General features: G+C 38.8%; 1 protein-coding gene and 1 pseudogene across 5 annotated transcripts in view; one reads left to right on the top strand and one right to left on the bottom strand.

The window, feature by feature from the left end:
- The window catches only part of PEAK1 (pseudopodium enriched atypical kinase 1), a 309056-nt gene that overhangs the window by 57419 nt on the left and 236608 nt on the right, over positions 1-15029 (bottom strand). The window lies entirely within an intron of this gene.
- On the top strand, positions 4820-8034 carry LOC125908945 (60 kDa heat shock protein, mitochondrial-like; annotated as a pseudogene).

Below are 15029 nucleotides of genomic sequence, written 5' to 3'. Positions count from 1 at the left end.
CTTCAAACTTCTCCTGAACTGAGATTAACCTTTAACTGAGATCTGATGAGCTCCTGCTAATATGTCTAACAGAGTCTGGTCAAACACACCAACTCTTACTGGTGAATGAAGTGGCTAGGTCTTAGAATGGGGAAGACTGGCAGCCACGTGCAAGGTCTTGAATAGACTCTAATTTTCAGATACTGCATGGTTTCACTTCTTTTTTTAAACAGATGTGAATAGCAAATTAAAAGTGTCTTTAGGCACTAGACCGCAAGAGAGTGAAGTAGATAAAAACACAGGTCACTGTAAATCACTGTCATCTTCATAATGCCAATAAAAATTACAGTTTTAAAATTGTATGAAATACAAAGTCAGAATACTATCTGTGCAAATTAACAGAAAAGATAAATTAATCTTGGAAAAGAGCAATAAAAGAAGGCTGTCTTTTTTAATAACAGGGTTATAGAAGGAGCTTCTCAGTATCACCATTTAGGCCTTGGCTCACTTCTAAAGAATGGTGTGAGATACTGATGTATATTTCCTGAAAAAGCAAGATATGAAAAGAAAATGCAGGCCTTTCTACTAGAACTACCCTAGGGAGGATATGGAAGTCATTTTTTGGGTCCTTGACTTTTTACCCATGCCCAGAAACACTGGAGAAGCAAGTCACTACACATTTTCCCACCCTCCTCTTATCTCCCTCAACTGTCCATCTGCCCTTCAAGTCAGAGGATGGAGATGATTTTGTATACTAAACTCTCCAAAAACATTGGGGGCTCAAGGAGGGCATGGGAACCAAAACCACTCAGAGCCTATTCCTACTTGACACTGTACAAGCCACACACTTTTCCATTTAATTCACGAAAACATCTCAGGAGGTAGATGCAATTGCTTTCATTTTACAGATGGGGGAACTGAGATTGAGAGCAGTGAAGTGAACTGCTCAAGATTATAAGGAAACTTCGGTAGTAGAGTCAGGATCTGAACTGGATACTCTCCTACTTTGACATCCACCACACTGGCACCATAAGGCAAGCTTGGTATACTGTAAAGACTCAACAATAAATGCTTATGAAGATGAAGTAGAGTGTTTTAAAAAGAATACAGCTATTATTGCTCTACTTTTGAAAAATTCTAAACGAAGTATTTACATTGCAAAAGGATTTTTATTTATTTTTATTTTGAGAAAGAGCGTGGGCAGAGAGAGAGAATCCCAAGCAGGCTCCATGCTGTCAGTGCGAAGCTGGATGTGGGGCTTGAACTCATGAAACTGTGAGATCATGCCCTGGGCCAAAACCAAGAGTTGGACACTTAACCGACTGAGCCAACCTAGGTGCCCTGCAAAAGGATGTCTTTAAAGAGGAGCTGCTTTGGTAAAGAAAGACTGTGTTTATACATACATCACCACCATTGCCTCTGCATTTGTTGAGTTCTTGGTACTGTACTTAAATATATATTTCCTGGGCCGTCTGGGTAGCTCAGTTGGTTAAGTGACCAACTCTTGATTTTGGCTCAGGTCATGATCTCATATAGTGACATTAAGTCCTGTGTCAAGCTCCATGCTGGGTGTGGAGCCTGCTTAAGATTCTCCTTCTTGCTCCCTCTGCCCCCCTCCCCTGTTGTGTTTCTCTCTCTCTCTCTCTCTCAAAAAAAAAAAAAAATCTATACATCTATATCTGTCTTCTAACAATAACACTCCAGGTAAGGCTTGCTATTCCTACAACAAGGGAATCACAATAGTAGCCAAAACTTATATAGTACTTATTATGTGCCTGTTCTAAGTCATGTTTCTCTAAAGTGGCACTACTGACATTTTGGACCAGATAATACTTTGTAGTGGAGGGATGTCCTGTACATAGTAGGATCACACTAGCATCTCTAGCCTCTACTTACATGTTGGAACCACTCCCTCCTTCCCTAGTCACATGACCAAATAGTCTCCAGACATTGTCAATGCCTGGGGCAGGGAGGAGTGAGGCAAAATCCATCCCCCTTCTAACCTTCTACATAAATTATTTTAAGTCTCACAACAATGCACTAGACATATTATTATCTGTTTTACAAATAAAGAAATTATAGTCCAGACAGGTTAAGTCATTTGCCTCAGATAACACAGCTGCTAACTGGTAGAGTTGAGATTAAAACCCAGCAGTTCAACTCTAGGGTCTGTGCTCTAAACAGAGACACTATTCTGCCTCTCAGTTTATAGATGAGGTAACTAGAATCAGAGCTCAAGTGACTTGTCCAAGATGACAGAGCTAATAAGTGGTAAAAGCAGGACTGAAATCCAGGTCTGAGTGACTTCAAGGTCAGTGTTCTAAAATACTATACCAATTGTTACCAGACTTTAATGTGTCTAAGAATTACCTTGGGAACTTGCTAAAGATGCAGATTTGTGGCTCCCACCTCTAGGGAATGATTTAACAGCTCTGGGGTATGGCCTGGGAATCTGCATTTATATAATTGCCCTAGGAGATTCTAACACAGTTGGTCCTAGGCCCACACTCTGAGAAACTATTTTATAGCCTCCCTCCCCACCAGAGATACCAGGGCAATAAGTATAAAAGAAACAATGTGTAAAAAGTGAGTAAGAAAATTTTAAGTCAGGAGCATCACTGCTCAGAAGTGATATAGTAGAAAGTGGAAATAAAATAATTTAAGTAGTCACAGATGAGAGATTCATGATGGGCTCTTTAAAAAAAAAAAAGGGAGGGGGTATTTTTTTTTTTTTTTTTTTAATATATGAAATTTACTGTCAAATTGGTTTCCATACAACACCCAGTGCTCATCCCAAAGGGAGGGGGTATTTTGGAACCAATCCTTACCCTCTGAGATTTATTCTTGGAATACAATTATACAAACTCACAAAATGTTAGAAAACAGGGATTTGGCCTAGTATGATATTTACGGTTCTTATTTGAAGCCCTGGCTGGATAAAGTCTCCTCTGAAAGTAAGAAGCAGTAATAGGTCAAGTCTCCCAACATGCAGCACTACCTCAGTTCCTTGTATCAAAAGAGGACAGAGGTGAGCACAAAATGCTCACCTAAAATCTCTATTTTGTTCCACTGATCCTCTGTTCTACATCCTTGTGACCCATCAGGGTCATGTCTGGACTACCTGCAGGCCTTCAAGGCCTTTCACAATGAGGCTGCAATGTATGTTTCCATCCTTATTTCAAATTTTCTTTTTTTTTTAAAAATTTTTATATTAGATATAATTTATAGTCAAATTGGTTTCCATACAAATACCCAGTGCTCATCTCAACAGGTGTCCTCCTTAATGCCCATCACCCACTTTCTCTTGTCCCCCACCCCCCATCAACCCTCAGTTTGTTTTCAGTATTTAAGAGCCTCTTTATTTCAAATTTTCTAATACACAATCCTTCAGCTTCACACAAACCAAAGTATTTCTACATCATAATTCCTTGTCCCTTGGATACCACATTCTCCATCTTTGCTGAACCTACTTTCCCTTCCTAGAGTTCCCTCCCTTTTTCTTTCCATATATTTCAAACCCAGCCAGTCACTAAAGACTACTCAGGTCTCACACTGCTCACAACATCTTTGTGTCTGCAGGGACTCTTCCTTCTCTGAACACCCATAACAGGTGTTCTGGATGAACGTTTGTGTTCCCCCCCCAAATTCATATGTTGAAGCCCCTAAACCCCAGTGTGACTATATTGGAGATGGGGCCTCCAAGGAAATAATTAGATTAAATGAGGTGATAAGGGTAGGGCCCTGTCAGATAAGATTGTATACTTGTAAGTAAGCTGGCCAGTCTGTGGTATTTTAAGGTAGCCTAGGCAGATTAATATAAAGGGACTGAGATTATAGCAAACACTCAGTAAACAGGTGCTGAATAAGTCAAATCACGTGGGATCTGGACAGCAAGGCACTGGAGAAGAGTATTACTAGGATCCTCTACAGGTTCTAGTGTGGAACAGGACATCTCCCTGATGCAGAGTGGAGCTACATCCATGTGCCAGCAGCACAGAAAGGCCAACGACTGATTCCTAGGTCTATATCCCCACATAAGAACTAGGAGTGGGGGTGGGAGCTATCAGCGTGCACTGCTGTCACTGTGTTGTTTTTTTCAGGCAAGCCTTTCTCCCTGCTATTAACAAATCACCATTATAGAAGCACCATATGAGGACAAACTGCTTGTCCTGGAATTAAACTTTTAAATATTATTACCTGATGACTCTAATCAATACCTACTACAGTTATGTTAAATAATCACTGGCTCAAACTGTGGCTTAGAGGTCTGAATACAGGCCTGGAAATTAGAAACTCAAATTTCATTTCAGCTCTGTACCACTGCTTCTCGGTCCCTGTCTCCCATTATTCATCTAAAAAATGACTGTGGTGACATTTATAGGAGTGTGTATTAATTAGGAAATTCAAATAAAGTGCTTTTAAGAGAGTGAACAACTATGTTCAACTGTGCCAATGTTGAGTACTTTCAGACTGCTTGACAGCTCAGTGAATCAGTACACATCCCTTACTGGTCACAGACTTACCTTCTTGCACTCAGGCTGGCTTTATAAAAGACATGGCAGACACCAACAGACTCAACAACCACCACCAAGAGTGCAACAAAAATCACCTAGGGGTCAAACACCTCTAAAGTCAGAGTCTGGCTCTGCTACCTGCTTGCAGAGTGGCCCTGGGAATGTCACTGAGCCTGTTTCTCTGTCTTATAAAATAGGAAGAAGATGCACTGTCATAGATGTTGGGACAAATGAGATAATGTGAGTGAAAGTGTTTTAAGAATTATATAGTGCCCCTTCCTTGCCTCCGATGGCCTGCCTCAGCGCCCTGCCGCTGCCCCGCAGAAATGCTTTGATTACCCACAGTCCTTTGCCAAATTAGACCAGTGTCCAGGGCACTGGCTCCTCATCTCACTCAGGCTTATACCAAAGATGTAAAATTTGGTGCAGATGCCTGAGCCTTAACGCTTCAAGGTGTAGACCTTTTAGCTGATGCTGTAGCTGTTACTATGGGGCCAAAGGGAAGAACAGTGATTACTGAAAAGAGTTGGGGCAGTCCCAAAGTAACAACAGATGGTGTGACTGTTGCAAAGCCAATTGACTTAAAAGATAAATATGAAAATATTGGTGCTAAACTTGTTCAAGACATTGCCAATAACACAAATGAAGAGGCTGAAGATGGCACCACTACTGCTACTGTCCTGGCATGCTCTATTGCCAAGGAAAGCTTTGAGAAGATTAGCAAAGGTGCTAATCCAGTGGAAATCAGGAGAGGTGTGATGTTAGCTGTTGATGCTGTAATTGCTGAACTTAAGAAGCAGTCTAAACCTGTGACAACCCCTGAAGAAATTGCTCAGGTTGCTACCATTTCTGCCGATGGAGACAAAGAAATTGGCAACATCATTTCTGATGCAATGAAAAAGGTTGGAAGACAGGGTGTCATCACAGTAAAGGATGGAAAAACACTAAATGATGAATTAGAAATTATTGAAGGCATGAAGTTTGATCAAGGTTATATTTCTCCATACTTTACTAATACATCAAAAGGGCAGGAATGTGAATTCCAAGATGTGTGTGTTCTGTTGAGTGAAAAGAAAATTTCTAGTGTCCATCCATTGTACCTGCTCTTGAAATTGCCAAAGTTCACCATAAGCCCTTCATAATTGCTGAAGATGCTGAAGGAGAAGCATTAAGTACACTTGTTTTGAATAGGTTAAAAGTTGGTCTTCAGGTTGTAGCTGTCAAAGTTCCAGGTTTTGGTGACAATAGAAAGAATCAGCTTAAAGATATGGCTATTGCTACTGGTGGTGCTGTGTTTGGAGAAGGGTTGACTCTAAATCTTGAAGATGTTCAGCCTCATGACTTAGGAAAAGTTGGAGAGGTCATTGTGACCAAAGATGATGCCAAGCTCTTAAAAGGAAAAGGTGACAAGGCTCAAACTGTATCCAAGAAATCACTGAATAGATATCACAACTAGTGAATATAAAAAGGAAAGGCTGAATGAACATCTGGCAAAACTCTCAGAGGGAGTAGCTGTGCTGAAGGTTGGTGGCACAAGTGATGTTGAAGTGAATGAAAAGAAAGACAAAGTTACAGATACCCTCAATGCTACCAGAGCTGCTGTTGAAGAAGGCATTGTTCTGGGAGGGGCTTGTGCCCTGCTTTGGTGCATTCCAGCCTTGGATTCAATAACACCAGCTAATGAATCAAAAAATTGGTATAGAAATCATTAAGAGAACCCTCAAAATTCCTGCAATGACCATTGCTAAGAATGCAGGTGTTGAAGGATCATTGATAGTTGAGAAAATTATGCAGAGTTCCTCAGAAGTTGGTTATAATGCTATGCTTGGAGATTTTGTGAACACGGTAGAAAAGGGAATCATTGATCCAACTAAGATTGTAAGAACTGCTTTATTGGATGCTGCTGGAGTGGCCTCTGTTAACTACAACAGAAGTTGTAGTCACCAAAATTCCTAAGGAAGAGAAGGACCCTGGAATGGGCGGAATAGGTGGAATGGGAGGTGGTATGGGAGATGGCATGTTCTAATTCCTAGAATAATGCTTTACCATTATTAATGAACTGTGAGAGGAAGCTCAAGGCAGTGCTCCTCAACAATAACTTCAGAGAAGTCAGCTGAAGGAAACGACTGAAGAAAAGGCTGGCTGATGGCTAAGAAAATCACTATAACCATCAATTACTGGTTTCAGTTGACAACATATAATAGTTTACTGCTGTCATTGTCCATGCCTACAGATAATTTATTTTGTATTTTTGAAAAGACATTTGTACATTCCTGATAACTGAATGCAAGAGCCATGTACCAATGTACTGCTTTCAACTTAAATCACTGAGGCATTTTTACTACTATTCTGTTAAAATCAGGATTTTAGTGTTTGCCATTACCAGATGAAAAGAAGGAGCCTTTCTGTGGAGAGTAAGACTAATTGTGTACAAAGTAGAGAAATGTCCAATTATGTGACAACCTTTGTGTAATAAAAATTTGTTTAAAGTTAAAAAAAAAGAATTATATAGTACATGTGGTTTATATATACAATGGAATACTACTTGGCAATGAAAAAGAATAAAATCATGCCATCTGCAGCAATGTGGATTGAACTGGAGGGTATTATGCTAAGTGAAATAAGTTAGAGAAAGACAGATATCATGTTTTCACTCATATGTGGCACTTGAGAAACTTAACAGAAGACCATGGAGGATGGGAAGGGGAAAAAATAGTTTCAAACAGAGAGGGAGGCAAACCATAAGAGACTCTTACACACAGAGAACAAACTGAGGGTTGATGAGGGGGCGGGGGAGAGGGGAAAATGGGTGATGGGCATTGAGAAGGGCACTTGTTGGGATGAGCACTGGGTGTTGTATGTAAGCGATGGATGAATCACAGGAATCTATCCCCAAAACCAAGAGCACATTGTATACACTGTATGTTAGCCAACTTGAAATAAATTATATCAGAAAAAAAAAAACAAAAAATAAAACAAAAAAATTATGTAATAAGATATTGGTATGTAACTTTGGATTAATTAGGCGAACAAGGAAACAAAGCTGACCCAGTAAGTGAGGGAAGTCTCAGCTGGATTCTTTACTTGGGAATATATTCATTATGAAACTCTAAGCAAGGCAGCTTACTTCTCTGGAGTTTTATCACCTTCCAGAAGGAAAGGAATGTAAAGCTGTCTGAAAACCACCCTATCATGGTGCACATAAACACAACTATTCTGCATCATTCTGTGATTAGGATAAAGTGAGAGATCAGTTTTCTCTAAAAGGATTACTTAAAAGTTCAATAGTAAGGACTTTATGAACTCATCTAACTTTAAGAACCGTATGTCAGCAAATGTAGATGTGATCTTTATAAATGCTTATAGTCCAGAAGTTTCTTTAGAGCAAAGAATATATGATCAGGAGAGCAAGCAGCTATTTTCAGCTTCTCTCTCCAATTTTTTTTTTTTCTTTATGAGAAACAGGAATTTGATTTTCAGAGGCCATTCTGGTCCTAAGCATGAAAAGATGACTTTGATAGGGTTCTCTTAGCAAAGAATAGAGATAATGCAAATTAAGATATAACTGGAGCATAAGCATTTAAAAAAAACCTTAAGCTTCTAACTTTACAGAAAGAGAAGGACGTTACATTCTACCACAATCTGAAAAGTGCTCAGACTTTCTTTTTCCATACTATATATGCATACACATATGTCTTATAAAGAGGTCTAGACTTTGGGTACTTTAGTGAGTAGCAAACCTGTATAGTGTTTGGCTAGAATGGACATAAGCCACTAGTATGCCTGACAACCACAGACAATTCAGGTATTTATTATAGCTTAGTTCAGAGGCTCAGTCAACTTTTTCTGTGAAGAGTCAGATAGTAAATAGTTTAGGCTTTACAGGCCACATGGTGTCTGTTGCACCTAAGGCTGCTGTTATAGTGCAAAAGTAGCCATAGACAACATGCAAATGGATGAGTGTGGCTGTTTTCCAATAAAACTTGATTTACAGAAAGGGGTGACAGGTTGGATTTGGCCTATAGGCCATAGTTCTCCAACTTCTTCTATATATCCTTGAACCCTGGAGTGGATTAGAAGGTTCCTAGAATCGACTCCTGGATTACTAAGGAATATAGCTTAGTTCTATGGGCTCTAAGAAGATAAAAAAAGATCTTGGAAGGATAGAGGAAGGCTTATACAGATGAATGGCATTCCTAAGGCAGCAAAGGTGTGCCAAACCTTATCTCCCTGTCCAAAACAGAAGTTGGCAGAGGTTTGGACAGAATCCCAGCAGTGTGAGGCACAGTTGAATTCCTGAGATGTTTCTGGGAGTCTCAGAGAAACCAGACTTACATGATACACTGGGGGGCTTTGCTAATTAGGAACAGGATGTTCAGGGCTGGTGAAGCTGGAAAGGTTAGCCAAAAGAGGCCCTTCAGTGGGCAAATGAGATCCTTAACTTTGTCTGGAAGTATTAAAGTTATTTTGGGTGAATTACAGTTATTTTCTTAGGCACTAAGTTTTTGTAACTGATTAGAAAAAATGTTTTTCAACAAAATTTTTAAGGACATGTGATTGGCAAAAGATACTGCCTACCAATTATGAAATCAAGATGATTTTAGAATTTACCACACAGCTTACTGAAAAGACTACTAAACGGAAACTGAATCCAGAAGGGAGGAGTAAAATGAAGACAGAATAGTGGGGGGGAAAAAGTGATAAACACGTGAATAAATCAAAAATAAAAAAGGATGATGTAATGGGGAGTGACTGAAGGTAGGGGAAGTGACACTTAAATTGAGAGCTGAATGACAAGGAGCTTGCCATACAAAAATCTGAAGAAAGCATGCCAAAGAGAGTGAGTAGCTGATTAAAAAAGGGGTTATGTTTGGCACATATGAAGAACAGAAAGAAAACTATTGTGAGAAGTTTGTGAACAAGGGGATGAATAGGAGATAGGTTAAATAGGTAGACAGTAGGCAGAGGTCATATTATGTAGGGACTTTCTTCACTGTGTTGACACTATGCGATTTGATTTGAAAAAGAGTACTTGGCAACTTAGCTATCCTAGAGAGACTAGATTAGAAGAGGCAAGAGATTAAAGCAGGGAAATCAATTAGGAAAATACTTTAGTAAATCAGGTGAGATGATGGTGGTTTGGACCACAGTGGTAGAGCAGAGATGGAAAGAAGTAAACAGATTTGGGATGTATTATTCTAGAGGATGAGTTAACAAGACTTGCCGATATTTTCTATGTAGGGGGTGTGGGGAAGAGAAGGATCAAGGATGACCCCTACTTTTTGGAATAAGCAATTGGATGGATGGTGGGATCATTTACCAAGAAGGGAAGACTTGGGATGGAATAGATTTGGAGGGAAAAATCAAGAATTCTGTTTTGGACATGCCTCATTTGAGAGGTCCATTTGATGTTCAAGTGGAGATATCAAGTGGATAAGCATGTGAATCATGGGGTAGGTCAGGGATGGAGTTATCAGAATATACCCAGTATTTAAAATCTGGATACCAGATGCTATTTAGCCAGGAGTTAGCCATTAAAGTTTACAGAATCCTTTCTGGTATATGGTCAGGATGGAAAAGGAAAGAAGAAAGCAAAGGAAGGAAGGAAGGAAGGAAGGAAGGAAGGAAGGAAGGAAGGAAAGAAAGGAAAGGATTTTAACTTTTAGTGATACATACTGAAACATTTACAAATGCAATGTCTGGGATTTGCTTCAAAATAATGTGGGGAAGAAGAAAAGGTTATAGATGAAACAAGATTGGCCATAAATTGGTAACTGTTGGAAATGTGGGTTTGGGGTAAATGGTAGTTCATTTTACTAATTTATCTACTTTTGTATATGTTTAAAATTTTCTTTCACAAAAACTTTAAAATAAAATGGAAATAAATAAAAGGACCCATTTTAAGATGGTATCCCTTAAAAGGTAGTCCTGTAGTATTCACGGTCAACATTATCAACAAGGCCCTCAGAAAGAAAGGAAGCCAGAATAACTGGGGTTCATGAGCAAGAGAGTAAGTAAAATTAAACAAGTAGACAGTCACATATACAGGGCTTTCTGCAGTTTGGGCTTATGACTGGATTTATGTTTAAGAAAGAACACTTGGCTGTTCTAAAACAGACTGCAGAGGCAAGACATTCAGCAAGGATCATCTTAAATTATGGTGCCCTAAACAGAATTTGTAAAGAGGCCAACCCTATTCCTAGATACTGTGCTAGATGCTTTATAGGTATCAATTTAGTCCTCATAATAGCTCTGTTAGGTAGGTATTAGTATCACTACTGTACAGGTTGGAAAGCCTTAGCTTAGAGAGGTTAAGTCAAAAGTCACACACCTACCAGTGGTATACATAGAATTCAAATCTGAATCTGACTCCAGTGCTTACATTTTTCTTCCTATGTAGTATTACTCCTCATGCTATGGACACCCAAAGAGCTGCAGAGATGGCAGGTAGGCTAGTGTGCGTAAAAATGATAGTGGAGGAATTCCCACCCGATCACAGACTAGAATAACCATTAAATTAACTCCTCATGATCCAGACTTAGCCAGATAGAAATGATGCCTGTGGATATATTCCACAGGAGCCCAAATTTGACTAGTATCCCTGTCATCAGTATTTCCATTTTCCAGTCCATTTTCAATGCCACTGCCAGAAAAAATTTTATTAAAATTAAAAAATATTGGGGCACCTGGCTGGCTCAGTCGGTGGAACATGTGACTCTTGATCTCAGGGTTGTAAATTCAAGCCCCACACTGGATGTAGAGGTTACTTAAAAAATAAATCTTTAAAAGAATAAAAAATAAAAAAATAAAAAAGTCACATACTTCCCCCCATAAAACCTGTTTCTGCTACAAAATCTACAAGATAAGGGCCAAATATTTCAACATATCATGCAAGCCTCTTCACAGTTTGTCTCAGCACTTCTCCAGTTTTTTGTTCTTGGGATTCCTTTACACTTAAAAATTATTGAGAAGTGCAAGGGCTCTTGCTTATGTGAATTGTAGCTATTGATATTATATGAGAAATTAAAATTGAGAAAATTTAAAAATAGTTACTAGTTCATTTAAAATAATAAACCCTTTAAAATAATTTAAAAAAATTTTAAAAACCCTTTAAAACCCTTGAACAATGTGGGGGTTAGGGGCACTGTCCCTTGTACAGTCAAAAATCTGCGTATAACTTTTGACTCCCCCAAAACTTACTACTAATAGCCTACTATTGAGCAGAAGCCTTACTCATAACATAGTCAATTAACACATATTTTGTATGTCATATATTATTATATAATGTGTTCTTAAAGTAAGCTAGAGAAAAGAAAATGGTATTAAAATCATAAGAGAAAATACATTTACAGTACTGTATGTTATTTAAGAAAAATCCACACATAAGTAGACCTGTGCAGTTCAAACCTGTGTTATTCAAGAGTCAACTGTAATGAAAAAAATTTGATCTCATCCAGATATATGGGTGGGAAAGGGAGGAGTGTATCAGTAGACTTTTAGATAATTATGAATATTCTTCTTGGTATTATACCAGAACTTGGTAAGTAGAAGTCCCTTAAAGGTTACTTGCAATGTGAAATCTGAAACCATTAATAATAAACCTTTTGGACTCAGTTACATAAAAATCTATTGGTCTAATTTGCAGTTTCAACATATGCGTAATTTTGTAATATCATGCATTAGGTCATTTGGAAATTGCCAGTTCACTGGGTTATGCAGATCTTCCAAATTTTGGCACATTTCATCATATGATATTAAAAATACCACCACCACCACCAATCTCATCAGAAAAATCTCTAAGTATCAGGAAGCTGTCAAGGTCATGGTGGCAGATACAAGTTTTCAAAAATTCTTACTTTTATTTGAAAGCCTGAATTTTATCATTGACAACAAATACTGTCCATTGTTTTCCTTTAAGTAATAGGCTATGCTCATTCTTGAGAAAATATCTGCCAAACACTCAAGTCTGAATAGCCAGCCACAGGGGATCAGCCACTTGTTCTTTCAAGGTAGTCCATGAAAATGGGGTGGGGGGGGGGTAGTTCAGCTTTGTAACCCAAATCTTGAAACTCAAACTATTTCCCAAGTGTTCTTCCTTGAGGTAGCCATCATACTTTGGTGTGCAACAGAAGCACTTCATGTATACTTCCCATTTAACAGACATAGCCTCAAGGGCTGAGATTTAATAAAACTACTTCATCAAGGACATGTTTAAGTGAAACTTTTTTTTTTTTTTTAACTATTTGGACAATATTATGCGATGGCTTTGATTTCTGTTAAGGTGTAAGTAGTTTTACATACTATTGTTTTTGTGCCACCAGTGCAAATGTCAACGTAGTGAAAAGAATAATGTCTTATGAAAGTGGTGACTTGTGCGTGATCGCTATTTGACCTTGCTTTGACCACATTTGAAGAACCACTGGTCTCTTCGTCATCCTTTTCCAGCCACCTGTCTTTTTTTTTTTTTAACTTTTTAAATGTTTATTTATTTTTGAAAGAGAGAGACAGAGCACGAGTGGGGGAGGGGCAGTGAGAGAGGGAGACACAGAATCTGAAGCAGCCTCCAGGCTCTGGGCTGTCAGTACAGAGCCTGATGCAGGGCTCGAATGCAAGAACCATGAGATCATGACCTGAGCTGAAGTCGGATGCTTAACCGACTGGGCCATCCAGACGCCCCAGCCACCTGTCTTGATTCTGCTTGCCATCATCATCTCCTCTGCGGCTCTGCATATATTGTTCCTTTTGCCTACAATGTCTTTCGTAAGCAGTGGGAAAAATCCTATCTGTCTTTTAAGACCTGGTGTGTATTTCCTTTCTGAGAGAAGTCTCTTCTAAGCTGATCTAATCACTGTCTTTTATGCTTCTGTGTCGCTACACACATACATTGTTTTAGCATTTATTATATCGAAGGCAGAGGGGCTACTAACATCTTAAAGCGCCCAATGTGTGTCAGACCCTGTGCAAAATCTTTTATGTGTTTTCCTATTATATCCTCAAATTAACTGTGTGTGATAGGTATCATTATAGTCACTGTACACTGAAGAACCAGACAAATAGCTAAAGTGAAGTCAAACCCAAGCCTGTTATTTCAGCAGTGTGATCATCTTTTCCCTGTTTGTCCCTATGGCACATATACAGCATACTGAAGATACTCAATTTACGTCACCTGAACAGTCAAATAAATAAATTTAGTAACAATCCCATAATAAAAGGCTCTACAAAGTCCATTATCTTTTAGGGTTTGGCCTGAAGTCAAGTATTTTTCATTTCTTACAGTTTGGATTTGGTATCTTCATTACTTATAGAAAAACTTGAATTTTCATTTCTTCCAACAGCGGGATGGTAATTTAATGATTACCACCACCATCAGGATGGAAACACAAATGCTGACATTTGACAGTAATGTTTTTCCCTTTCAAAGTTGCTTTAAGTAAATACCAATGGTGTATCCAATTAAGTAATTATTGAAAAAGCAAATGATGTATCTTTAAAACTTTCCAAACAATTAAAAAAAAAGCACTACTTAAAACCTCTTTTTCTGCTCAATCTGAGCCATTATGAAATGTGAAAATTCCAGGGTGCCTCTAAGGAAATCTTAATACCTCACACATGCTTTACTTAGACTGCAGCACATATCTTTAGATTTAGGATGGCGGTGAGGTCAGTGGCTCTCAAAGTGTAGCCCCAGGAGCAGCAGCAGGAGCAGCAGCAGCAGCAGCACCACCACCACCGGGGAACTTGTGAGAAGTGCAAATTATCAGGACCCACACCACCCCAGACCTACTGCATCAGAAACTGTGGGCGTGGGGCCTAGCAATCTCTGTTTTAACAGCCCTCAAGTTATTGTGGTGCATGGTTACATTTGAAACCAATGGGGCACACCAACTGCATCATTTGGATTCAGGGATGTTACTTACTAAGAACTGATAAAATTTGGAAAATATGACCAGCTCATTAAAACATCTGTGAAAATATAAGCTGTACAGTAAGGGGTCTGCCATGCCACAGGGCCTGGGCTGCCCTCAAGCCCACATACGGTGGCACGGAGCCAAAGCAGAGAATCTCATTTCACAGAAGAGATGCCAAATCAGTCTTGGCTCTCTCTTCCAGGAGGCAGATAAACACACCACAGCCATACTTAATGAAGAGTGAAGCCATTTATCGATCTGCAAGAACTATCTGACATAAGTAACTCCAACCATGTGCTACTTAAATTGCTTTTTTCCTAAATAAAACAGTAACCTGCAATACATGTGTTTTATTACTACTGGAGTACAATATTCTATCATCCACTTTCAACTACCTATGACAAGACTACTCTTTCCAGGAATATATTACTACTATTCTGCTTGCTTTGTTATTATATGGACTTAAGGAAAACAGGAACTTGCTAGCATTTTGACAACTATTTGGGGGTTATGTAAAAAGCTTATTTTTGTAAAGAGTATACAGATAAACATATACACTTGCTAACATTTTGCTCGAAAAAGTGAAGGCATTAAGTACTCACTTCATTTTTATTTATACTTTTCTAAT

Source organism: Panthera uncia (assembly GCF_023721935.1).
Source record: "Panthera uncia isolate 11264 chromosome B3 unlocalized genomic scaffold, Puncia_PCG_1.0 HiC_scaffold_1, whole genome shotgun sequence".
Taxonomy (NCBI): Eukaryota; Metazoa; Chordata; class Mammalia; order Carnivora; family Felidae; genus Panthera; species Panthera uncia.
The sequence above is the reverse complement of the archived record's forward strand: the minus strand, read 5'-3'. Positions and strand labels throughout refer to the sequence as shown.